This window comes from Vitis riparia, chromosome 1, assembly GCF_004353265.1.
Source record: "Vitis riparia cultivar Riparia Gloire de Montpellier isolate 1030 chromosome 1, EGFV_Vit.rip_1.0, whole genome shotgun sequence".
Classification (NCBI taxonomy): Eukaryota; Viridiplantae; Streptophyta; class Magnoliopsida; order Vitales; family Vitaceae; genus Vitis; species Vitis riparia.
The window spans coordinates 15,269,930-15,297,225 of NC_048431.1; positions in this window are offsets into that span (position 1 = coordinate 15,269,930).

Genomic DNA, 27,296 nt, shown 5'->3' on the forward strand with positions numbered 1-27,296 from the left:
ATGGCCTTGGGCACCCCAGATCTCGAGAAGATGTTCTCCTTGAGAAATTTGAGAACCACCCTATGATCATTATGTTTACAGGGGATTGCCTCCACCCATTTGGAAACATAGTCCACCCCCACCAATATATAAGAGTTACCAAAAGACTTTGGGAAAGGTCCCATGAAGTCAATACCCTAAACATCAAAAAGATCAACTATAAGGATGGGGTTCATGGGCATTTGGTTTCTTTTTGTAAGCTTCTCGAGTCTTTGGCATCTATCACTACTCCTACACATGATGTGGGAATCTTTGAAAAGTGATGGCCAAGTAAACCCTGATTACAAGACCTTCATAGCTGTTTTCTGAGAGGCAAAGTGGCCTCCACAGGCATTCTCATGGCAATGGCTGAGGATCCCTTGTTGCTCTTCTTCAGGGACACACTTCCTTATGATCTGATTTGCACAATACTTGAAAAGGAAGGGCTCTTCCCAATAATAAGCATGAATCTTTGCAAAGAAGTGCTTCCTGTCTTGCGCTTTCCACTCTCTTGGAACTTCACCAGTAACCAAATAGTTAGCAATATGAGCATACCAAGGAGCTTTCTCTAGCAACATAAGTGATTCCTCAGGAAAGTCATCATTAATATGTAATACATGGGAATTATCAACTTCAATGTCTTTCTCGGAGATGATATGGCCAAGGACAATTCCTTGATGTACCATAAAATGGCATTTCTCCCAGTTGAGCACCAAATCTTTTTCAATGCATCTTTTAAGAACCGCTTCCAAATTTACTAAGCATTCTTCAAATGTACCTCCATATATGGTGATATCATCCATGAAAACCTCCATAATTCGCTCCACCATATCACTGAAGATACTAAGCATACATCTTTGGAATGTTGTAGGTGCATTGCATAAACCAAAAAGCATTCTTCTGTAGGCGTATGTTCCAAACGGACATGTGAAAGTGGTCTTCTCTTGATCTTCAACATCAATTTCAATTTGGAAATACCCTGAGTACCCGTCCAAGAAACAATAGAAAGGATGGTCAAAGACTCTCTCCAGCACCTGATCAATAAACGGGAGTGGAAAATGATATTTCCTTGTCACAACATTCAATTTCCTATAGTCAATACACACCCTCCAACCTGAAGTGAGGCGTGTAGCAATTTCTTCTCCTTTTTCATTCTGAACCACGTAATCCCTGATTTCTTTGGTACCACTTGAGTAGGACTCACCCAAGGGCTGCCAGATATGGGATAAATAATACCCGCTTGGAGTAGCTTTAGTACCTTAATTCGCACCACTTCTTGTAAATGAGGATTCAATCTTCTTTGAGGTTGACGAATTGGTTTAGCTTCTTCCTCCATATATATGTGATAGGTATAAACCAAAGGACTGATTCCTTTCAAGTCAGATATTTGCCATCCTATTGCTTTCTTGCACCTCTTAAGAACTTTAAGTAGAGAAATCTCCTGATGACCGATAAGAGATGAAGATATAACAACAGGATATTGGTTATTTTCTTCCAGGTATGTATATTTTAACTCCATGGGCAGAGGTTTCAAATTGAGCTTCGGGAATTCTTCTGTTACATCATCTTGTCTCTCCTCTTTATTGAATAAAGGTAGGGTCTCTTCTTTCCTCCTCCAACCTTGTAGAGTAGCAAGGACATCAACGGGTTCAGACAACCCTTCTTCAAGATCCTCAAGACTTTCATTCAACTCATCTTGCATATTCTAATCACAATGCTCCTCCACGAGAGTGTCAATAATGCATACCTCTTCTGGACCTTCTTCTTATTCCAGAGTAATTAGCTTCTTTGACATATGAAAGATATTAAGCTCAAGTGTTTGTTGCCAAAAGTGAGTTGCATAAGTCCATTCCTACAATTTATGATTGCATTGAAGTAGCAAAAAATGGCCTTCCAAGGATGATTGGAACATAATTAGCTTCCTTAACTAAAGGATCAGTATCAAGAACAACAAAATCTACTGGATAGTAGAAATTATCAACTTGAACTAAAACATCCTCAATTATCCCCCTTGGAATTTTCACTGACCTATCAGCTAAAGATAGAGTGATTGATGTTGGCTTTAATTCACCAAGTCCCAATTGCTTATAAACAGAGTATGGTAGCAAATTCACACTTGCTCCCAAATCTACCAAAGATTTTTCCACTACCTTTCCTCCAATCATGACTGAAATGGTAGGACATCCCAGATCTTTGTACTTCAAAGGAGATTTGCATTGTATGATGGCACTCACTTGCTCAGTCAAGAAGGCTTTCTTATTCACATTCAACCCTCTTTTGATAGTACACAGGTCATTTAGGAACTTTGCATATGATGGAACTTGCTTAATCATGTCCAGCAATGGAATGTTGACCTTCACTTGCCTCAATACTTCAAGGATTTCTGATGCATTTTTTATCCCCCTTTTCCCATGCAAAGCTTGAGGAAAAGGTGGAGATGTGTGTTTCTTCATCAATTCTTCCTTAATAAGCTCTTTCTCCGGATTTGCATTCACTGTTAAATCACGGTCCTCCTTCCCTTCACTGATATCTTTCTTCTTTCCTTTCATTTCCTCCCTCTTCTTTGTCTCTTCTTCTTCCTTCTCTTCAACATATGGCTTGGATGTTGGTGACTCAACCTTTTTAGCACTCCTTAGAGTGATCAAGGCTTTAACATCTCTCACCTGTGAAGATTCTCCCTCATGAGTTTCCACTTCGTGGATACCCTTGGGGTTTTGGTGAGGTTGAGAAGGAAATCTACCATTCTCTTGCAATGTGTTCAAATTAGTGAGCCTTGAGATTGAGTATTGGAGATTATCTATCTTCTGAGATAAGTCATTTTGCATCCCATCTATCCTTTTATTCAAAGTATTCTCTACACTATCAATTCTTTGACTGAGTTGAGAGTTGATGGATTTTTGGTCTCCAACAAAATCTCCCACAACCTTGCTGAGATTCACTATTGCTTGTTCAAGACTTGAAGCTTGTTGAGATGGTTGAGATGGTTGACCTGGCTGTTGGTACTGAGGTGCTCTTGGCTTCCATGAAAAATTTGGATGATTCCTCCAACTTGAGTTGTAAGTATTGTCATAAGAAGCATTGCTATTGGGCTTGAATTGTCCAATGACATTTGCTTGTTCTCCAAACATTTCTCTAGCAACTGGAATTGTAGGGCACTCCTCCACCAAGTGTTCATAAGATTGACAAATAGAACATGGCTTTACTTGCATTGGTGTTTCAGCAACAGCTTGCACTTCATGCATCTTTTTGAGTTCTAGCTCCTCCACTCTTCTTGTCATAGCTGCAAATTTTGCTTTCATATCAACATCTTCATTCAAGGTGTACATCCCAGCCTTAGCATGAAGAGCATTTGGTTGAGACTTCATCTTTCCCACTTCTCCTCCGTGCGGTTCATCCCATCCCCTTGAGACTTCAGCTACATAACTCAAGAAATCCATAGCTTCCTCAAGATTCTTACTCATGAAATCCCCTCCACACATTGTTTCGAGGAGTTGCTTCATTGAGGAAGACATCCCATCATAGAAATAACTCACCAACAACCATGTATCAAAGCCATGGTGAGGACAAGCATTAATGGCTTCCATGTATCTTTCCCAACACTCATAGAATTTCTCATTCTTTTTAGTTGAGAAGTTTGAAATTTGCATTTTCAAGCCATTTGTTCTATGAGTGGGAAAGAACTTCTTGAGGAATTCAGCTTGTAAATCAGTCCAAGTACAGATACTCCTTGGCCTTAAAGAATTAAGCCAAATCTTGGCCTTATCCTTTAAAGTAAAAGGAAATAGTTTAAGCCTCATCAGGTCGATAGAAGCTCCTCCCTCTCGGAATGTATTACAAACATCTTCAAATTCCTTGATATGGGCATAAGATTCTCACCTTTCATTCCATGGAAAGTTGGTAGAAGTGGCACAATATAGGGTCTGATCACTAGCTGCTCTGTAGGGGGCACTATACATGATGGTGCAATCATACAAGGTGGATGCATGCAGTCCCTCATTGATCTGAATTCATTGGGATTGTCCTGATGACCATGGTGACTATGCTGATCCTCAGGTGTAGTTTCCATGATGTTCAAGCTCAATTCCAACTCCTTGTTATGAGGTGTTTCAAGTTTAACAAGCCTTCCTCCACTATCTCGTATCCACTTTGGCATACACAACTAGTATCAACTGTAACTAAAAAGAACGAAAAATAGAGGAAAAAAGAAAAATAAAACTACCAAAAAGAGTTCGCTTAACTAAAACTAAAACTAAATTAAAAGCTATGCTAGAATATAAACGAGTAAAAGAAACAACTAAAAGAGTTAGTAAAATGAAAGAAAACTCACCAAACTTGTGATGAAAACCACAAGTATACTGAAATAATATCACTATGAAGTTGGCACCTTTCCCGGCAGCGGCGCCATTTGATCCGTTCCCAATTGGTCTCTCAGCTGATTCATGCCCAGCTGGTGCTCTTTGATTGAGGGAGTAATCAACAAAATTTATAACCTATATCACCATGCATTAGGATAGTTTTAGCTAATATAGCATAGTGGCTCTAGGATCGTTCTCTGGGAAGGGTTTTCAACTCACAACTGATACCAATTCAAAGTTAAATTGGTGCTTTTTCATTTCAAGGTTAGCTTAAGAAATAAAACACAAACTTTGGTTAAACGAGGTTTTGTTTCAAGCTAACTAAAAAGAAACTAATGGAAATTACTTATGAAGAAAAAAATTCCTTGGAGGTTTGGGTTCACAGGGGAGGTTCCTTATGCAAAAACAACGCTCCGATCATTTGGTTCATTTCCTTGCATTAAACAATTAACATATAGTCAATTCTCTAACCAGTGTTGTACAGATGTATCCTTTAAATGGATTTTAGCTCTAATTCCCTCTCACTGATGCAACTTGCAATGGCTCGTGCCTCTCACCTAGCATTTGCCATTCAAGGTGATCTTTAACTTTGGACTTCCCTTCTCAAGCTCGCAAGAGATAACTAATGGATGTCTCCTTAGAGTCCAAAAGCTTACCAAGTGTTGGCAATTCTAGAAAATCATACCTTCAAGTCACTTCCCAAAAGCTCGCAAGAGGTAAACTAGTGCATCTCTATGGACGGAGATCACTTGCCTTACCAAGTGTTGGCTAAAGTGAATTGAAGGTGTTTTAAGTTAACTAAAGACATAGAAATCATTAAAGGATCACACTTTCTCTTCTTTAATGGCTGAAACCACATAGCTACTAATTATGCACTTGGAACCTTTCCCAGCAACCTTAGCTCCAAGGAACTAAAAGTCTAGCCACTCATTCTCTGAGGAAACTTCTCAGAGCTTGTTTGGCTAGTAAGAAAAAGAATGAGAAAACAAAAATATATAGGAAAAACAGAGCAAGTGCTCTATAAAATATATTTCTTGCAAAATTGTACAAAGGATGCGTCCGAGAACAAGCTCCCGACTCTTTTTTTTTAAAGAAAATTACAAACTATATATAAGAGGTTATTCACCCTTTGTTCTTACTTAAAGACTAAGGAATCCTATGATAGGTGGGTTACAAGGAGAGTTTGGGGATTTAAACATCAAATATCTAAAGCAAAATATCTCAAAAAGTTGGTCGGAAATATCGGGAAGCTTTAGGAGAAATCCCGTTGCACTATGCAAAATGGAGACTTGGTCGTCAGTATTATCAGAGTTTGCTTTTTTATTGTGGGCGGAAAAGGATCCGACGAATCACAAGTGTCTGATGAGCCAAGCTATCCAAGGAATCTGAATTGTTGGCCGCGGATACTCTCCAGGTAAACGCTATCAGAGGATCCGGACATGTCTGACCGGGGAAGTTGAAATGCCCTCCTCTCCCATCCGGCGTCAGGCGTCGGATGTGAAATATCCGATCAGAGGATCCAGACATGTATGATCGGACAGAATTTCGGATGTGAGATATCCGGATAAGGTGGAATGTCGACTGGACAGAATTCTTCCCTGGGTGGAATGAGCTATGTCGCGCGTCGCAAAGGGGACCGTCTATGTGTGCAAGGTGTAGGGACCCCTCCCCCTGATGACACGGAGCGCGCATCACTATTCGGAGCGACTCCATCAGGGAGAAGCACACGACACTCATGAACATCACACCCCGGACGATAGCATACCCTATCCGAATATGTTGTCCGGATCATTGACTAAAGTGAGCAAGCCTTTCTACTTCATTCCGAAAGCCTGCCACAGCCCACGTTCCGCCGCCCTCCGATGGTGTGTCCGGACGCCCTGTCCGGACATTTTTGCCATGGATTCCAAAGAACTCTCCTCAATCTCGGATTGCTTTGGTGATCAAAAAGCTATCAAAACACAAAAACTTAACACCATTTTATTAAAATTGATTGCAAGGGGTCATTAATATGTTAATTGGGTTAAAAGGTGATAACTACTACTCAAAAGTGTTTAAAAGAGTTAATTACAAGCTATCAAATAACACTTTTTGAGAAGTAATCACTGGGTAAGTTTCCACATGCAAAAATTGGAAGTTTTGTTGTTTCAGCTTTTAATGAAGAGAAAGTGCTACCCATTAATGGTTTTTATCTTTTTAGTTAACTTAAAATGCCTTTAAATCACCTGGGCCAACACTTGGTAAGGCAAGTGATCTCCGTCCATTGAGATGCACTAGCTTACCTCTTGCGAGCCTTTGGGAGGTGGTTTGAAGGTAGGATTTTCTAGAATAGCCAACACTTGGTAAGCTTTTGGACTCCAAGGAGACATCCATTAGTTATCTCTTGCGAGCTTTTGATGGGTAATCCAAGGTTAAAGATCACCTTGAATGGCAAATGCTAGGTGAGAGGCATGAACCATTGCAAGATGAATCAGTGAGAGGGATTTAGTGTTTGAACCCATTAAAGGGAAGCATCTGTACCACACCGGTTCGGGAAATAACTATATGTTAAATCCCCAATGTGAGGAAAAGAAACAAGTGACCAGAACTCCCTTTTTGTATAAGGAACCTGAGCCTAGTGATCTGAAACTCCAAGAAACACTTTTCTTTGTAATTAAAATTAGTTACTATTTTTGTTAGCTTAAAACCAACCTTTTCAAACATCTTTATGTTTTCTTTTAAAGCTAACCTTGAAATGAAAAAGCACAAGTTCAGCTTTGAATTAATATCAATTGTGGAGTGAAAACCCATCCCAGTGAACGATCCTAGAGCCACTATGCTATGCTAGCTGAGGCTATCTTAGTACATGGTGTAATAGGTTATAAATTTTGTTGATTACTCCCGTCTGAGGACCGCAATCAAGGAACACCAGCTGGGCACGAAATCAAATGGTGCCATTGCTAGAGACCATTGAGAGGACATGAATCAGCTGATACACCAATTGGGAACAAATCAAATTTCTATGGCTAATTTTTTAGAGAAAAAAATGGAGAAAAGTGGTCACATTAATGGATATTCACAACAGAATTTTAGTGGTTGTGTTTGCTAAATAAAGTGGCTCAATTTTATGGAAGTTTAAGTAGAGAAATGTTGAAATTTTAATGAAAACCATGATTGAAATTTGAGTGATTATTTGCTGACATTTTTAATGAAAATCATGGCTGAATTTTCAAGTATAGATTTGCTAAAGTTTTAAATGATGTAATGGGCTAAAATTCAAGGTTGGACATGGAGATTTGGGGTAGAAGTTCATGTCGCATTGGTGAGTTTTAATGGAAAAAGCGGCAGCAACATGGTGAGACTTTAAAGGCTTAAATTATTATTTTAATGGTAAGAATGAGTGAAAGTGGTGGTTGTTAAATATTTGAATTGATGATTTTTTTTTAATGAAAAAAATGCATGTGACTTTCATGAATTCGGTGGCCTATAATTGATCTTTGACAACTGAATTTTTATTTTTTTATGGAGAATTATGGAACATGTGGTTGTTAGTGGATGAAATTCAAGTGGAAAAGATGTTAATTCCTAGCTGAAAATCAATGGAATTGGAATAGCTAAAATTTAGCCAAGTAATGAAGTTTCATGGCTTCATTTTGGTGGTCGTTTGGTGGAGATTAGAGGTTACATATATAGGGTTGGTTCATGGCTGAAAATTCTCTTAATTCAAGTAGAAATATGACTAAATTTTAGTAGATTTGTTAGATGCATATGTTGTGTGCTTGTGCTTATTGACTCACCCTTTTCCGCAATGTATGGCAAGGGACCTCAGGTACGCATCATTATTTTTATTGTTGATTTCCTATGCATGCCGAATACTAGCTAGGATTGTATGAGTCTTGTTATCCATGTAGCTTATGGGGGATTGACTGATCTTTGACCCATATGCTCCAATGTATCCAATTCACTAGTAGAGACCGAATCACAGGCCTAAAGGGGTGCTACCTCGCATAAGGTACCTTCCTAATAGGTAACCTAATCCCCGAACCCAGAAATCGAGTTTCGTGGAATGTTTTTTCTTAACTGGAGTCATTGAGGGGTTTTTGTTCTTACTTAATTTCCCCAATTTCAAAAATCAAAATAAAAAGTAAGTGGCAACTCCAAACAAAATCATTTCTCACTGGGGATGGATTTTCCAAAACTCGAAAACCACTTTTTATCCACTTATTTATAACAATGAGTCACATCAGTCAGTGGATTGGGGAAGGGTCCACAATTTGGCGACTCCATTGGGGATCGAACCCAAAATCTCTGGTTTCTTAAGAGGATCAAACTTGAACTTGAATTGGGTATATTGGAGCACATGGTTCATTGACTAGTGGACTTTTGAGCCATTTCAATGATTGATGATCACTTACTTGGTTGGCATTTGGCTTACACTTGTGATTTTTTGTTGCCTATGTGTTCAAATGATTGGTTGTAGTATGTTCACTCATTGTTGGTAGTGCTTGGTCTTGTGGTTCATGATAGGCATAGATGATTAGTTTATGTGTAGATTTTGTGGTAGGTCAACTCTTTGCACATGATTGTTTGTTGCATGACTCACTGTCCCTTACATGACTGCTTGCTTCTTGTCTTTGTGGGATGCACATGTATTCCCTTACATTCGGGTTTCTACTCTTGGTCGACAATCCTTCATTGGTTTCTCGAGTTGTATGGGAGTCATTCCTAATTGTTGCCTTCGACCAAGATAGGGGCTTGGAGTAGGGTCTAGTGCAGGGGTTATATCGATGTTTGAGAGTAGTGTAGAGATGATGGATATCCAAGAAATAAAGACCTATATTGCCCTGAGTTGGATTTCATGGATACATGTGTGGCCAGTGTGTCACTTTGTTTGTTGCTTATGATCCTAGGTTACGTATCCCCTGTGGGTGCGGTTGTCTAGTTTTTAGGTCATGTTTTCGCTTGTCATTAGTTATAAAGCTAGCTTACCCTTAGGATATTGCCATGTCAGAGTTTCATCCCCGCACATGGGGTCATGTATTAGTTTAGCTGTTAGCATCACATGAATGGTCATTCCCTCAGAGGATGTTGTTGTAGGATTACATTAATGGTTTGATTTCAAGTTTAATAGTCACGGGGGATGATACCCTCCCTTTCATCATAGGATTGTTAATTAAGAATACGACATGGGTTCTAGAGCTTGGATCAGGGTCAGAGGTAGGCTTGTGAGAGGATCAGATCAATACAACTAGATCAGACAACCATCAATTCATAGAGATATGGACCCCCGATATGCTACTGTTGACCAGCTAGCCAAGATCATAGACACTATGGTATCACTCAGAGATGCTATCTTAGGATTGGGACAAAGGATTGATGGGCACTGGGCCCAGCTAGTTCCAATTCAAGGGAGCACCCCACATGACTCTACTATACCACCACCGCCACCATCTAGCCATACCATATAGTAAGACCACACAGTTCCTCCGCCTCCACCACCACCAGTTCAGTCAACTCCATAGGTTGGGGCATTTGTTCTACATGGGCAAACTGAGACTATGCCACATTCTGTTGTGGCACCTGCACAGGTTATAGATGATACTCAGACCCATATTGATAGGATTGAGTAGAGGATAAAGTTGTTTCATGTTTCAAATGGAGTGATTCGTGTCCCAATGGTGTATCATGAGTTTGGTCCTTATATAGGAGTAATCAACAAAATTTATAACCTATATCACCATGCACTAGGATAGCCTTAGTTAATATAGCATAGTGGCTCTAGGATTGTTCACTGGGAAGGGCTTTCAACTCACAACTGATACCAATTCAAAGTTGAATTGGTGTTTTTTCATTTCAAGGTTAGCTTAAGAAGAAAACATAAACTTTATTTGAAAAGGTTTTCCCGAACCGGTGTGGTACAGATGCTTCCCCTTAATGGGTTCAAACGCTAAATCCCTATCATTGATGCATCTTGCAATGGCTCATACCTCTCACCTAGCATTTGCCATTCAAGGTGATCTTTAACCTTGGATTACCCATCAAAAGCTCACAAGAGATAACTAATGGATGTCTCCTTAGAGTCCAAAAGCTTACCAAGTGTTGGCTAGTTTAGAAAATCCTACCTTTAAACCACCTTCCAAAGGCTCGCAAGAGATAAACTAGTGTATCTCAATGGACGGAGACCACTTACCTTATCAAGTGTTGGCCCAGGTGATTTTAAGGTGTTTTAAGTTAATTAAAAAGATAAAACCATTAATGGGTCACACTTTCTCTTCATTAAAAATTGAAACAACAAAACTTCCAATTTTTGCATGTGGAAACTTACCCGACTTTCTTCACTCCAAGGGACAAAGGGCCTAGCCACTCATCCTTTGAGGAAACATCCTCAGAGTTTGATTTGCTAGAAATAAAAATAACGAGAAAACAAAAATATGAAGGAAAAACAGAGCAAGTGCTCTGTAAAATATATTTCTTACTATCGTCGATTACATATCTAATATATGATCTATTATGCATCATTCTTTACATTGGTTCAAAGATATATATAGAGAAGATATTTTCTAAGAAATATCTCAATAATATCTTTGACTAATTACAAAGAGAAAATATCTTGAGAAAAAAAATCTAACTAAGTCGGTTGCAAATATCTGAGCTTACACAGGTGGATTTCGCAAGGTGATTCACATGTTGAATTATCCATTTTTCAAGTTTGAACTTTGGTTTTGCAACTTGGAGGTGATTTCACAACTTGGATATGATTCCACAACTTGGAGATGATTCGCAACTTCATTCGCAGCTTGGAGGTGATTTCGCAATGTGGTTCGCAGCTGCGAAGATGGAGGCATGGGCTGCAAAATGGCACTCGTGTGCCAAAGGTGGGTTTTGTAGCTCATTTTGCAGCTACGAAATGGCTGCAAAATGGGCTTTGTGCTGCAAAATTTTCGCTCAGCTTTGTGTGGTTGTCTTCAACAGCGATAACTTCTTTGTTTCAGCTCCGATTCACACACCGTTTCAAGCGTTGGACTCCTGACTTCCCGATCTTCAAAACGACATATAGTATACATGAAATGGACTTCGGGAAGTGATCGAAATGTGTCCTACAGATGTTGTCCTCTTGAATTTCATGTTAGATTCCTCTGTTTTTCCTCCTTGCATTCTTGATTGGCTTTGGCAAAGAACTACGAAGCTCCAAAGCTTGGATTCTTCATTTAAATGAGCTTCCGTTTACTTTTCCATGGATTATAAAAAGCTCTCCCTCAGCCTAGATTGCTTTGGTGATCAAAAAGCTATCAAAAACACCAAAACTTAACACAATTTGATTAGAAACGATTGCAAGGGTCCTTAACATGCCAATTGAGTTAAAAGGTAATAACTACTACTCAAAAAATGTTTAAAAGAGTTAATTAAAAGCTATAAAATAGCACTTTTTGAGTAGTAATCATGCACATGCAGTTAAAATCAAAGTGCTGAAAGCATCACACATAATCATTCATGACAAATCATGCATTATTTTCTACAACATCTAGTGTCCATAAAGCCGTTAAGTGGAATACCCCTGGATGTACATCTGACATATGTATTCTTTGGTGAACCAACTACGAAAACACATCCCTGAAGACCATCATCCGTCTAAACATGTGAACATGGCAATGCATGGGATATGCCCCAGTGTACACTCCTACTGGGTCAATGAATATGAATGAATCTAATCTTGAGCGAGCCCTAGAAGCACTCTATTGTATGAAGAATCTAGGTTGAATTTGGAGTATGTCCCAAACACCGATGCCAAACCTCCTCAGGTGAGATAGACTGTATGTGTACATGCAATAACTGATGTCATTATGCGAGGGTAGGGGGTATGCCTCAGTATGAACTTGTCAAAGCAGCAAGTAAAGGTGTCCTCGATATCTCTAACTCTCTACATCATCTATCTCTAATCGTGGCCCAGGGGTGAGGAGACCAAATAGAGAAAGAATTATGCGATTCCTTGATATCCTCAAGAAATGGAGGTCGGGCGACATCCCATACTTCAACCAGTGAATGGAGCCTATCCAAATGAAATATGTCGATGCAAACACGAGATCTCATGGCCTCAGGGTGGTCTTACAACTCGGACAGTAATATAGGTCAGGGTAAAAGGTGAATGAAACGATGGGGAAACAAGACTCAAATACCCAAAAGATAACACCAAGCCTTTGAGTGCACAATGTTAGATACCAAAGAATCGTGTGAGCCTAGTGACTTAGCCTACATATAAATGAACAATGTCGATTGACGGGTTATAAATGCTAGAAGACACACTGTTCAAGAAGTAAAACAACGATCGACGAGGGTAGAAAAAAAAAAGGAAAATGGACAAGAAGAATGATGAAGGGGTACATAAGAAAATAGTGAAAACAACCAGGATAAAAATCATGGAAACTTGTGAGAATGACGAACTACTCACCCCAATTATGACAGGTCGAAGCAGGCCATTGTAGGACAGGAATAGTGATGTAGATAATGATCTAGGGAATCCAACACTAAGGGAACCCAATCCTCACTCCCAACGTATCACCTAGATCCATGCAGAAATAGATCATACAATGCTCTCACCCATTCTCAGAAGAAAAATAAAATCCCTTTTACATAAAATGATATTTGATGACTGAACTGTGATACTGAAGGCTAACAAGGTTAACTCGTGAACAACGAACAAGCTTATTCTTTTTTTTTTTTTTTTTTTTTGCAATGATACCGCAAACCAAGTAAGTTAAGGGCTACACTAACAAGTGATTTTCAAACCCCAAACCTAAATGGTTCCACCCAAACTGAGACTCTTAGATCAAAGCCTAACGGTGGAATGAAGGGAGTGACATGTTCGACCTGAAATACTGGGATGAGAGCACATCATCATCACACATGGGAAAGTGAAAGAAGGACAATACAACACGATAAAAACCAAACTAAAAAATGGACAAATCGGTGATGCCAAATGGAAGAATGAAAAACCATGAAAGACATACAAAGAGGAATAAACAAACAATGACACAATGTGCTCACAATACTTTCCAATCAAGGAAGTAGTTGCAAAGTGCACCATAAGAGGCTCCCAACCCAGGCGAGAAAATGTATGCAGGGCTAAATGAATGAAAAGGTCGTAATGTACCATGTGAGGCTCAATGGGCTAGCAACTAGATATATCAATGTATGGATACACAAAAGGAATATGGTTACTCGAAATGATGGCCATCCATTATTCAACGATGATCTCATGCGTAAAACTTCTTCAACTGATCCACGTTGACGAGCTCTAAAAACTTATTTTCGTCTAGATCTGTCAACCAGGCAACTCCTTCTCGAGTCAACTCTCGGATAACATAAGGCCCACTCCAACTTGGTCTAAACTTACCCTTAGGGTCACTGATCAATCCCCTGAGGACCTTCAAGACTAGCTCACATTTCTAAAATTTTCTGGACTAAACCCTCAACCTGAATGCAAGAACCATTTTCCTCTGGTAAGCACACATGTGATCTACAACTCTTAATCTCCTTTCATCAAGTAAATTCAACTGGTCATATCTGGCTCGTAGCCAATCCATCTCAACAATTTGATGTTCCAAAGCTACTCTCAATGAACCCACTTCTATCTCTACAGCAAGACAACTTCCATGCCATACACCAACGTAAAAGGAGTAGTTCCTGTGGACGTGCGAAATGATGTGCGATATGCCCATAATGCAAAAGGAAGTTTTTCTAACCAATCTCGAGATGTCTCTACCATCTTTCGTAGAATCCTCTTGATATTCTTGTTTGCTGCCTTAACTGCTCCATTGGTCTACGGCCTGTACGTAGATGAACGATGGTATCGAATACCATATTCTTGAACCAATGTATCCACCTTACCTTTGAAATGCACCCCCTATCTAAGATCAACTCATGAGGAATCCCGTATCGACAGCTAATATGTGATCTGATGAACTTGGCCACCTTGGCCGCTATCAAGCTAGCATAAGAAGCGGCCTCCACCCATTTGGTGAAATAATCAATAGCTACTAGGATGTACTCGTGACCACTAGAGGATTTCAGAGAAACCTTCCCGATCACATCAACACCCCATGCTGAAAATGGCCAAGGGGATGCAAGTGCATGTAGCTTAGATGGAGGTACATGTATCAAATCTCTGTGCATTTGACATTCTAGACATCTCTATACAAATTGGCAGCAATCCATCTCCATAGTCAACCAAAAGTAGCTAGTCCTCATGATCTTATGTGCCAGCATGTGACCTCCCATGTGTGACCCATAGACTCCAGCATGGACCTCTCTCATCACCCTATTTGCTGTGACTTGGTCTATACATAACAACAACATGCCATCTGATGACCTCCTGTAAAGGGCATTCCCACTAATAACAAATCTAGTGGCCAACTGTCTCAAAGTTCTCCTATCCTTGGCCGCGGTTGACTAGTGGTAAGCACTATATGCCAGAAACTGATGAATGTCATGATACCATGGTAGCTCAGCCTAATTCTCAATATCTCCAATCAAACAATAGTAAGCGGTGCGAATCTGGTCTCAATCAATAATGGTCACATAGTCATCCCTACATGAATTTCGATCACAGAAGCCAAGGTGGCTAACGCATCAGCAAATTGATTCTCTGCCCTAGGCAGATGTATATACCTTAACTCATCAAATCTATCAACCAAAAAGTCTAAGTAAGCATGGTAAGGTTTCAACTTCTCATCCCGAGTCCTCCAAATACCTTGAGTCTATTGTATCACCAAATTTGAACCTCCGTGGATCTTTAATTGTTTGACCCCAAGATCAAGTGCAGTCTCTAGGCCTGTGATGCATGCCTCATACTCCACAACATTATTCTTTGACCGGTGATGATGGGAAAATGTTAATCAAATAGACCTAGGGATATGAGAACCCTGCAGTGATATCAACAAGATGCCAATGCCAAATCCCGACTAATTAGCAGCACCATCAAAGTACAAGTGCCACCTTGCAATACTGGCAACTGAAACAAACTACTCCTCAGGAAAATCATCATCGATCGATCTATCATCAGATACTGGTAATGAAGCTAAGTGATCTGCGACAATGCTACCATTTAATGATTTCTGTGTGACGTATTGAATATCAAACTTTGTCAACAGTACCAACGATCTCATGAGCATACTAGTTAGAACAGGCTTATTGAACAGATATCTCAGCAGATCCAATCGTGAGACCAAATGTATGGAGTACTCTGTCATGTAGTGCCTCACTCTCCTAGTGACCCAAACTAGTGCTAAGCAAAGACGCTCAATCATAATGTATTTGCACTCATACTTAAGTATTTTACTCAGGTAGTAAATGGCTCGCTTTTTCCCTGAATCATCGAGCTGAGCCAACATGCACCCTAAAGCCATGTCTGAAACTAACAAATACAGAAGTAGAGGCCCCCCCGGTGTGGGAGGCATTAAAACTGGAGGAAAAAGGAGACACTCCTTAATCTTCTCAAAAGCACGCTGGCAATCCTCATTCCAAACAGTAGGCTAGTTCTTCCTCAGAAGATGAAAGATAGGCTCGCATATGTTTGTCAATCTAGCAATGAAATGACTGACATACTATAATCTGCCTAGAAAACCTCTTATCTCTCTCTTAGTCCTCGAAGCAGGCATGTCAAGTATGGCTTTGATCTTCTCTGGATCAACCTCTATACCACGCTCGCTAATGATATGTCCCAATAACTTCCTAGAAGTTACCCCAAAGGTGCACTTCTTAGGATTTAATCGCAATCTGAATTATCTTATCCTCTCAAAGAATCTATATAAGGTTACTAGGTGATCTATCCTGCCTTGGGATTTCACTATCATGTCATCCACATATACCTTAACATCTTTGTGCATTATGTCATGGAATAGACTAGTAGCGACTCTCTGATAAGTGGCTCCTATGTTCTTAAACCTAAACGACATGACCCTGTAGCAATAAGTGCCTTAATGATGAAAGATGTCTTCTCCATATCCTCTGGAGCCATCAAAATCTGATTATACCTAGAAAACCCATCCATAAATGATAACATAGAATGCCCTACAGTGCTATCAACCAACATATCGATGTGTGGAAGGGGAAAATCATCCTTAGTACTAGCCTTGTTAAGATCCTTGTAATCAACACAAACCTAACCTTGTTGATACGTTCCCAATTGGTGTCTCAACTGATTCATGTCCTCTCAATGGTCCTTGACAATGGTGCCATTTGATTCGTGTCCAGCTGGTGTCCCTTGATTTTGGTTCTCAGGGAGTAATCAACAAAATTTATAACCTATTACACCATGTACTAGGATAGCCTTAGCTAGCATAGCATAGTGGCTCTAGGGTCGTTCACTGGGATGGGTTTTCACTTCACAATTGATATTAATTCAAAGATAAATTGGTGCTTTTTCATTTCAAGGTTAGCTTTAAAAGAAAACATAAAGATGTTTGAGTGAAAAAGGTTTGGTTTTAAGCTAACCAAAAATAGTAACTGATTTTAATTACAAAGAAAAGAGTTTCTTGGAGTTTCAGATCACTAGGCTCGAGTTCCTTATACAAAAAGAGAGTTCCGGTCACTTGTTCCTTTTCCTCGCATTAGAGAATTAACATATAGTTAATTCTCTAACCGGTGTGGTACAGATGCTTCCCTTTAATGGGTTCAAACACTAAATTCCTCTCACTGATGCATCTTGTAATGGCTCATACCTCTCACCTAGCACTTGCCATTCAAGGTGATCTTTAACCTTGGATTACCCGTCAAAAGCTCGCAAGAGATAACTAATGGATGTCTCCTTAGAGTCCAAAAGCTTACCAAGTGTTGGCTATTCTAGAAAATCCTACCTTCAAACCACCTCCCAAAGGCTCGCAAGAGATAAACTAGTGCATCTCAATGGATGGAGATTATTTGCCTTATCAAGTGTTGGCCTAGGTGATTTAAAGGCGTTTTAAGTTAACTAAAAAGATAAAAACCATTAACGGGTCACACTTTCTCTTCATTAAAAACTAAAACAACAAAACTTCCAATTTATGCATGAGGAAACTTACCCGGATTTCTTCACTCCAAGAGACGAAGAGCCTAGCCACTCATCCTCTGAGGAAAAATCCTTAGGCGGAAAAATCCTCAGAGTTTGATTTGCTAGAAATAAAAATAACGAGAAAACAAAAATATGAAGGAAAAACAGAGCAAGTGCTTTGCAAAATATTTTTCTTCCTTTCACCGATTACATGATGATATTGTGTAAATAAAATTACAAACTATATATAAGAGGTTATTCACCCTTTGTTCTTACTTAAAGACTAAGGAATCCTATGATAGGTGGGTTATAAGGAGAGTTTGGGGATTTAGACATCAAATATCTAAAGCAAAATATCTCAAAATGTTGGTCACAAATATTGGGAAGCTTCAGGAGAACACCGCAGCCGTGCGTGCAAGAGGGCTATGAAATTTCGCAATAAAAGGACACCATTTTCACAGCCCAAGGCTGATTTCACAGTCGTGCAAAATTTGCCTTCAGCTTGGAGTGATCGGCTTCCAATGGCTGTAACTCCTTCATTTCAACTTCGAATCATGGACCGTTTAAAGCATTAGATTGTTGACTTCCTGAGCTTCGAAACGACTTATAGCTTGCATAAATTGAACTTCAGAAAGTGCTCCAAAAGTGGCTGACATGATTGTCATCTAAAATGTTTCATGATAGATTTCTCTTTGCTTCCCCTCCTTGCATTCCAGATTTGCTTATGGCAAAGGATTTCAAAGCTTCGGTTCTTCATGTTTCTGAGCTTTCCATTGCTTTTCCATGGATTCCAAAGAACTCTCCTCAATCTTGGATTGCTTTGGTGATCAAATTACTAACAAAAACACCAAAACTTACACAAAGTGATTAGAAATGATTGCAAAGGTCCTTAATATGTTAATTGGGTTAAAAGGTGATAACTACTACTCAAAAGTGTTTAAAAGAGTTAATTACAGTCTATCAAATAACACTTTTTGAGTAGTAATCACTTGTCGTCTTTTTTAGGAATCGAAAAGACATTAGCCAACCATTCAGGATATTCGACCACAAATAAGAAACCAATACTGAGTTATTTCTGAATCTCTTCCTTAACCTGTAAACTCCATCGAGGGTGCAGTCTTCTCAATTTCTGCTTAATTGGTCTAGCATGTAGTAGAATGGGCAAGTGGTGCTGGACTATAAAGGGGTCAAGGCCTGGCATATCCTCATATGACCATGCGAATACATCCAGGTATGACCTAAGCAGGTCAATCAATCTGATCCTCTCGTCAAGAGATAGGGAAGAGCCAATCTTAAGTTCCCTGGGCTGATAAGAAGTTTCGAAATCCACTGACTTGGTGATACTCGAGACAAGTGTAACTTTCCTTTCTTCTGAGTTTGAATCACAATTTGACTGACCACTTAGTGGGTCATCTGGGTCTCCCACGTCATCAATATCATTCATCGATGTTGTGAGTGCCTGAGGTGCGATAAGAGGGAAATGTTGTGACACAGGTAAATACTCGAAAAGGCTCATGTCATTATTATTTCCATCAGACATAACATCATAGCGGGTGACAAACCCGGACATAAAGTCAAAAGAAAGAGGTGGGTCCATAGGATCAGACGCTCCCTCAACAGAAATGAAACAGAGGTAGCAATATCAGTAATAGAGTCATTCCCATCTATCTCAAGCATGGAAATACCAAACAGATCAAAAACAGAATGAGGCCTTTGTGGAGTAGCATCAAGAATGCAACCTATGCCTATCATGTCCATCTCATCAGTGTAGGAATCATCAAGGGTCACTCCATTAGCTCTGCCCCTAGAATCTACGAGCAATCCAAAATCAAAGTCCTCATCAGGGAAAAACATAGAGAACATGCTGGCCCGACTCGGTGATGAGGGCACAACTATCACAACATCAGATGCCTCCGTGATCCTAGAACTCAAATGCATATGTCCCAGTGCCAGTTGAATATCCTGAGTCTCCATTATCTCCAAAATATGGTCAATCCCCTCCACGTGGGGTACATGCTCTGAACCTCTGATAAAGTAGTAAGCTAAACGGAAGGTATATGGGCGAACGAGATAATAAAATGGAATGCCAGAAAAACAAGCCCTCACCATATCCAGGCGCAATCGCGCCATGTGGCCTGCATCCTCCTCCGTAGGAGTGTAACCCAAACCGTAGGGTGCGTCATGACTAACTGTGAATGCAAACTCATGTGGCCTTTACTAATGATGACCCAATCCCAAGCTAGGTAAATAGGACATGTCTTTCACCATGCTGAGTACTAAGGTGCTATTGTACTGATCAAACAACATAGGCACTGCGTCTCTACTGTCATCCTCTAAGATAACTACCTGTACCTCATCAAATGTGAACCCGGTCAAATGCAAGTCATCATCACTGTGGCTAATCTGTAACACAGGCTCAGAAGAAGCGATGACGTCTCTGTCAGACTGTATTGAGATGATTTGTCCCTCATGTATGAACTTTACCTTCTGGTGAAGGGAAGATAGTATGGTGTTAGCCTCATGAATCCAAGGGCGATCGAGAAGCAGGTTGAAGGATGACTAGATCTTCAAAACCTAGAATAACACAGAGTATCTGACTGGCCCAATCATAACGTGTACAGTAATTGTACCCATAACAGTCCTCTGAGTCCCATCATAAGCTCTAATAGTCAATGTAGAAGGTTCAAAATTAGATGGAGAAAAGCCAAGAGCAATGGTTGTAGCCAAAAAACAAACATTCACGGCAGAACCATTGTCCAATAGGACTGTTGGCACTCAATGGCTAGAACATTCAACACTGATATACAAGGGGCGAATGTGGCTTGATTCCTCCAGAGGCAAGTCGTCATCAAAGAACACAATACATGTGGCTCTATTAGCTCTCAAAATGTGTATGAGCCCCTCTGGGGTAGTAGAGGTATCAATCCTGATCTGGCTGAGTGCTTTGACAAATGCATCTTTGTGTGTGCTAGATGAGGCCAAAAGGCTCCAAATGGATATGTGAGCCTGCGTAGTCCACAACAAGCATAAAATCTCGTCGTCTTCTCTCTGAAGCTCCTCTCTGGTGGTTGCACCAACAAATGACCTGTCAATGGGTGGAGGTTGGGCTACTCTCCCACTTTGTGTGACTATCTAAACATCTCTGTGAGCGGGCCCATAACCCTCGGGGAACAGAATGAAAGTCGTCATGGGTGGCGCGTGCTGTAAATACCCTGCTGGTACTGAAGGTCGTTTAGGAGTCCTATTTGGGGTCAATTTGAATGGCCTAGGGACTTGTTGGTCAGAAGTATATCCAATGAAGTTTGAATCCTCATACAAACTGATCGACTGAAGTGCCTCTCCATCCCATCCCATCATAAATATCTCATCCTCTGCAAGCTCAATCAAATGTACCCCTCCTGGGGGTGGAGGTACGACTCTAGTATCGTGAGTGGAGAGCGAGTCTACGGTCACACCAGGCCACCCCAAGTTAACTAGGCCCTGGTCAATAAGATCCTGAATAGCATGTCTCAACGTTGCACAATTGTCTGTGTCATGACTTGCCCTCTGGTGGTAAGCACAATGAAGATTTGCTCGATATCCTGGTGGGGTTTATTGCGGTGGTGGTCTAGGAGGTAATGGAGCAATCAGTTCCCCCTCAACTAACCTCTAAAAGGCTCAAATCAAGGGCATCCTGAGCTATGAGAACTATCTAATGGGCCTTGGTGGAGGCGGTGCCCTATACTGATGATGGAACTGCATAGGTGGCCTTTGAGCCTCCTAGGTGGCGTATACTGATTGCGGTGGCGGGTGCAGATAAGCAGGCCCTGCTGGCCTGGTGGAACAACTGGTTTATACTGATCATGTTGTACTATCGGATAAGGAGTATCTAAAAACTGTCTTGGAGTCTGAGGGCGTCGTGGAGATATGTGGCTCATCATGCCAATAGTACCAACATATGATGGTTTGGAGCCTGACCTGGGTTTCTTCCCCTTTGAGTCAGAAGGGGAAGAGTCTGCCCATAATCCCTTGGCTATACCGTCCTCGATGCCATAGAAAGCTTGTACCAATCAGCCAAAATCAGTCAGAGGAAAACCCATGAGATGTTTGGCAAATCGGGGTTGAAGGTTGCGCATAATCATACTGATCTAATCTCGCTCTAAAGGCCTGTCAATAAGCTGTGATATCTTCTCACTCCAATGGGATATGAATGAAGTAACAGACTCATCTGGCCTCTGTCTAAGGGCCTCTAACTCACTCCGTGATATGTCCACTATTGTGTTAAAGGAGTACTATCTGAGGAACTCCTATGCTAAATCACTCCAGGTCCTATGCCGTGAGGGGTCTAGTGAAGCAAACCAACGTTGTGCGGCCCCACTCAATGACAGGGGAAACAACATAATCATCTGTGCCTCATCTAGTCTATGCCCACGTATAACGACGATGTACAACTACAAGTGGATATGGGGGCACCCAATCCCTGTGTATCTCTCAATATCTGGCATGCGAAACTCAATAGAAAATGCTACAACTGGAAAATCATCATACCCATCCCAACTCATAACTCCATATGAAACGTACAACAATCTCATCCTCTACTCAATCCTATCAATGCGGGCCTGAGTATCATATGTAACTCGTGCAGGTGTCATAAAAGAATATGGTGTAGTCTCAGTCTGCCCATGCAAAAAAAATGCCCTAGTCTATGGAGCTGACTGAACTGGTGGTGGTGAAGGCGGAGGCGGAGGAACCATGTGGTCTTACTGTATGGTATGGCTAGATGGTGGAAGTGGTAGTATAGCATAGTCATGTGGGGTGCTCCCCTAAAGTGGTACTGGCTAGGTTTGCTGCCCATCAATCCTCTGTCCCATTCCTAAGATGGCGTCCCTGAGAGATGCCATGGTATCTGTGATCTTAGCTAGCTGGTCAATAGTAGCATACTGGAGGTCCATATTTCTACGAACTAATGGTTATCCTATCTAACTCTACCGATCTGAGCTTCTCACAAGTCTTCCTCCAACCCTGATCCAAGCTCCACAACCCAGGTCGTACTCTCAATCGATATCGAACTTGAAATCAAACCACTAATATAATCCCATAAATAAATCCTCAAAGTGAATGAACTATCATGTGATGCCAACATCTAATCAATATAATGCCTCATGTGTGGAGACGAAATTCTGACATGGCAATATCCTAAGGGTAAAGTAGCTTTATAACCAATGACAGACGAAAACATGACCTTAAGACTAGACGACCACACCCACAGGAGGTACGCAACCTAGGATCATAGCCAATAAACAAAGTGACATACTGGCCATGCATGTATCCAAGAAATCCAGGTCAAGGCTATACAGGTCTTCATTGCTTGGATGTTCGTCATCTTCATAGTGTTCCCAAACATCTATATACCCCCTGCGCTAGACCCCAATCCAAGCCCCTATCTTGGTCGAAGGCAAATAATTGGGAATGTCTCCCGTACAACTCAAGAAACCAAAGAGGAACATTCGACCAAGGCTAGGAACCCAGATGTAAAGGGATACATGTGTGCCCCACAAAGACAATTAGCAAGCAGTCATGCAAGAGATAGTGAGTGATGCAAGGAACAGTCATGTGCAAAGAGTTAGCCTACCACAAAATCTACACACAAACTAATCATCTATGCTTATCATGAATCACAAGGCCAAGCACTACCAACAATGGATGAACAGCTACCACCAATCAACTGAACACATAGGCAACAACAAATCATAAGTGTAAGCCACATACCAACCATGTAAGTGATCATCAGTCATTCGAATGGCCCAAAAGTCCACTGGTCAATGAACCATGTGCTCCAATATACCTAACTCAAGTTCAAGTTCAATCCTATTATGAAACTAGAGATTCTAGGTTCGATCCCCAGTGGAGTCGCCAATTTGTGGACCTTTCCCCAATCCATCGACCGGCGCAACTCGCGATTTAAAACAAATAACGTCAATATGGAGAAAATGTGGTTTTTGAGTTTTAGAAAATCCATCTCGATGAGGGATGGTTTTCGTTTGGAGTCGCCACTTACTTTTTATTTTATTTTTGAAATGAGGAAAATTAAGTAAGAACAAAAACCCCTCAATGACTCCAGTTAGGAAAAAACGGTCCGCGAAACTAGATTTCTAGGTCCGGGGATTAGGTTACCTATCAGGAGGGTACCTCATACGAGGTAGCACCCCTCTAGGCCAGGACTCCTGTCTCTACTAGTGAATTGGGTACATTGGAGCATATGGGTCAAAGATCAGTCAACTTTCCCTCGGGCTACATGAATGACAAGACTTGCAATTCTAGTTAGTATTCCGCAAACACAGGAAATTAATGACCAGAACAAAGTTGCGTACCTAAGATCCCTAGCTGTGTGCTGCAAGAACTGGTTAGTCAATAAGCACAAACACACAATATATGCAAATTCCAAATTTACTAAAATTTCCAGCCATGACCAAATCATATATATGTAATCTTTAGGTGCTACCTGATTACTACCAAAAAATACTATTTTGTAGACCTAATTATAATGGTTTTAAGCACTTTTGAGTAGTAATCATATTCATTTAACCCAATTAATTCATTAAGGTCCTTAGTAATTGGTTTTAACCATTTTGTGGCAAGTTTACATGTTTTTATCAGCTTATGAATCAATTCAAGCATGCCAAATGATGGAGGAGCTACTTGGACAAGTTAAAGCAAGGATTTTGGAAGTTTACAGGCTTGAATTTCAAGTGGAAACACGAGCACAAACAAAGGGATAGCCGTTTCGCAAGGCAAGGCAAAGTACCTTGCCAAAATGCAATTTTCGCAAGGTGAAAATGCACCTTGCCAAATTTGGCAAGGTGAATTTACTCATGATGCGAAAATATGGCACTTCGCATCATGAGTAATTCGCCTTGTGAAAATTTCGCAAGGTAACCTTTTACCTTGCCAAAATTTCGCAAGTAACCTTTTACCTTGCCAAATTTCCTCTGTTTCTCCACGCACGCACCACCGACTTCCCAGATATTTTTAGCTTGATATTTTCTCATGTAAATTCCTTTTGTAACCTTGTATTCAGCTGACATAAGGCTTTATCTTGTAATTTTGCTATATATAGAGGTGCACAACGCCTCCAAAAAAAATGAGAGAATTTGGGGGATCGATCCTCTGTACATTAACTTTGAAATATATAAAGCTCTGTTTCTCTCTCTTCTCCGGTTCTTCCCCATTTCTATTTTCTTAGTAGCCAAACAGCCTCTGAGGAATTTTCCTCAGAGGATGATTGGCTAAAACTTTTAAGTTTCTCAAAGTATGGATGTTATGTGATGGCTTGGATGCAATCCCATGGAAATTTCTCGCACTTGGAAGGTAAGGTAGTCGTTTTTCATTAATGGTTCATTAATGCAAAGTTTGGTTTTTATTTCCTTTAGACACCTTCCAACGGCCAATACTTGATAAGCTTTTGGATTTCTATCCATTAGTTATCTCCTACGAGCTATTGGAAGGTGAGGTTTTCAATTCCAAGTTTTGCATTAATCCATTAGAACCAATTTCAATGGCCATTGAAAGGTGAGTTTATCACCTGGAATGACTTTGAGTTGCCAATATTTGGTAAGCTTTTAACTTTAGACCATTAGTTATCTCTTACGAGCCATTCAAAGGAAGTCTAAGGTGAATAACCATTGATGAAATTCACTACCATCTGTTTTGCCATTTTAAAGGATTAAAACTTGATTTGCTAAATTCATATCGGTTTGGGAAGCAAGCATCACCATAGTTGCAACCCCAACGCAAGGAGCATATCCTGAGATTTCCAATTTGCATAAGAGCCAAAGCATAGCTATCCTATCTTTGAGAAACTTGTTTTTACACCCTTTCATTTTAGTCTTTAATGTTAGCTTAAATTAGTTTAAATCTCTCTAAAACATTTACATCTTCTTTTAAAGCTAACATCCATAAGAAAATCACCTATTTTCCTAATTTGAATATCACTAGTGTTTGCGAAAACCCTTCCCAGTGAACGATCCTAGAACCACTATGCTGTAGTAGCTTGACTACTTTAGTAATAGTATTTAAGGTATAAATTTTGTTGATACACCTTTAAAGCTAAGCTACCATAAGTCGCATCACTACCCAATGGCCATCAAGTGCAACCATGACTCTGTACTTTGTGGCTAAAATTTAGTCACTCCCATTCCACTGGTTTTCAGTTGAGGACTAACATTTTTCCCGCTTGAACTTCATCCCCTAATAACTAGAATTTTGGAAACTTTGGAAATTTTTGGAAATGACACTAAAAAATTGAATCTGAACTTTTCGCAACTTTGGAAACTTTTTGGAGGACTAAAACTTAAAGATTAAATAGACAAAAAAAAATGAGGATTTTAAAATGCTATTGATTCATCCTGAATTGGTGTTCTACTTAATTCAGTCCTCGGACGGGAGTTATCAACAAAATTTATAAATCTAATTCAACATATACTAGGGTAGCATAGCTAGCATAGTATAGTGGTTCTAGGATCATCCACATGGATGGGTTTTCATTTCACACGTGATATTAATTAAAGTACTGAAATGTTGTTTATTCTTTTGTGAGTTAGCTTTAAAAGAAAACATAATTTTGGATGAAAAGGGCTGGTTTTAAATTAATAAAAAAATATAGTGGTTGAGATTAATTACAAAGAAAAGGTTTCATGGAGTTTTAGGTCACTAGGTTCAGGTTCCTTAGACAAAAAGGGAGATTCTGGATATTTTCCTCGCGTTAGGGATAATAACATAAAGAATGGTTATCTCCCAAACCAGTGTGTTACAATTGCTTCCCATTAATGGTTTCAAACACTAAAGTCCTCTCACTGTGAATCATCTTTTAATGGCTCGTACCTCTCACCTAGTATTGGCCATTCAAGGTGATTCTAACCTTGGATTACCCTTCAAAGGCTCGCAAGAGATAACTAATGGATGTTTCCAAGGAGTCCGAAAAGCTTACCAAATGTTGGCCATTCTAGGTAATCCTACCTTTAAACCACCTCCCAGAGGCTCGCAAGAGATAACTAATGGATCAGGGAGTTCGAAAAAGCTTACCAAGTGTTGGCCCAGGTATTTTAAGGGACTTTAAGTTAAATATAAAAATAAAAGCCATTAACGGATCACAACTTCTCCTCGTTTAAAACAAGGAAAACTCCCACTTTTGTATCCGGATCCTTTACCTAGCTTCCTTCAATCCAAGAAGCAAAAAGCCTACCCACTCATCCTTTAAGAAAACATCCTCAGAGATTGTTTGGCTAGAAAGAAAATAAAAACAAAATGAGTAGGTAAGGTAGAGCAAGGCTCTATGTATTTCTTACTAAAAATGTACAAGTGTTCTTTGGAATTTCTTTCAAGATTCCGAGATATATACAGAAGATATTTTCTAATCTAGATAGATATTTTAACCTCCCTTTAGATATCCTAAATATCCAGAAAATATCTTTAGCTGTTTACAAGGAGAAAATAGGTAATTACACAAAATATCTTGAGATAAAAATCTAACGGAGTTGGTACAAAAATATCTTTAAATTACGCAGGAAGATTTCTTAATGCTTGCGAAAATTTTGCACAAAGTGCAGAATTGATTTTCCTCAGCTTTGGTTTCTCAAGGAGGTTGCGAACTCAGTTTGCGACTCAAAAACCCATTTCGCAACCTTGCGAATTCCAACAGTCTTTGTGCGAAATACCAAAGGTCAGCAAGAAAGCCAAAGGTCACTTAAAAATCCTATTTAAAGACCTCCAAAGCCTATCATTTCGCACGCCCCATTCCCCATTCCAAAAAATACCCTTCACCACTTTGCGAATCAGTTTTCTCCCCAATGGACTTCCCGTGGCAAACCATTTGAAGAGGCAACCTACACCTTTCACTCCAGTTCAGCCATGGCGCGCATCAAAGGAGGCCATACCGACCTTTC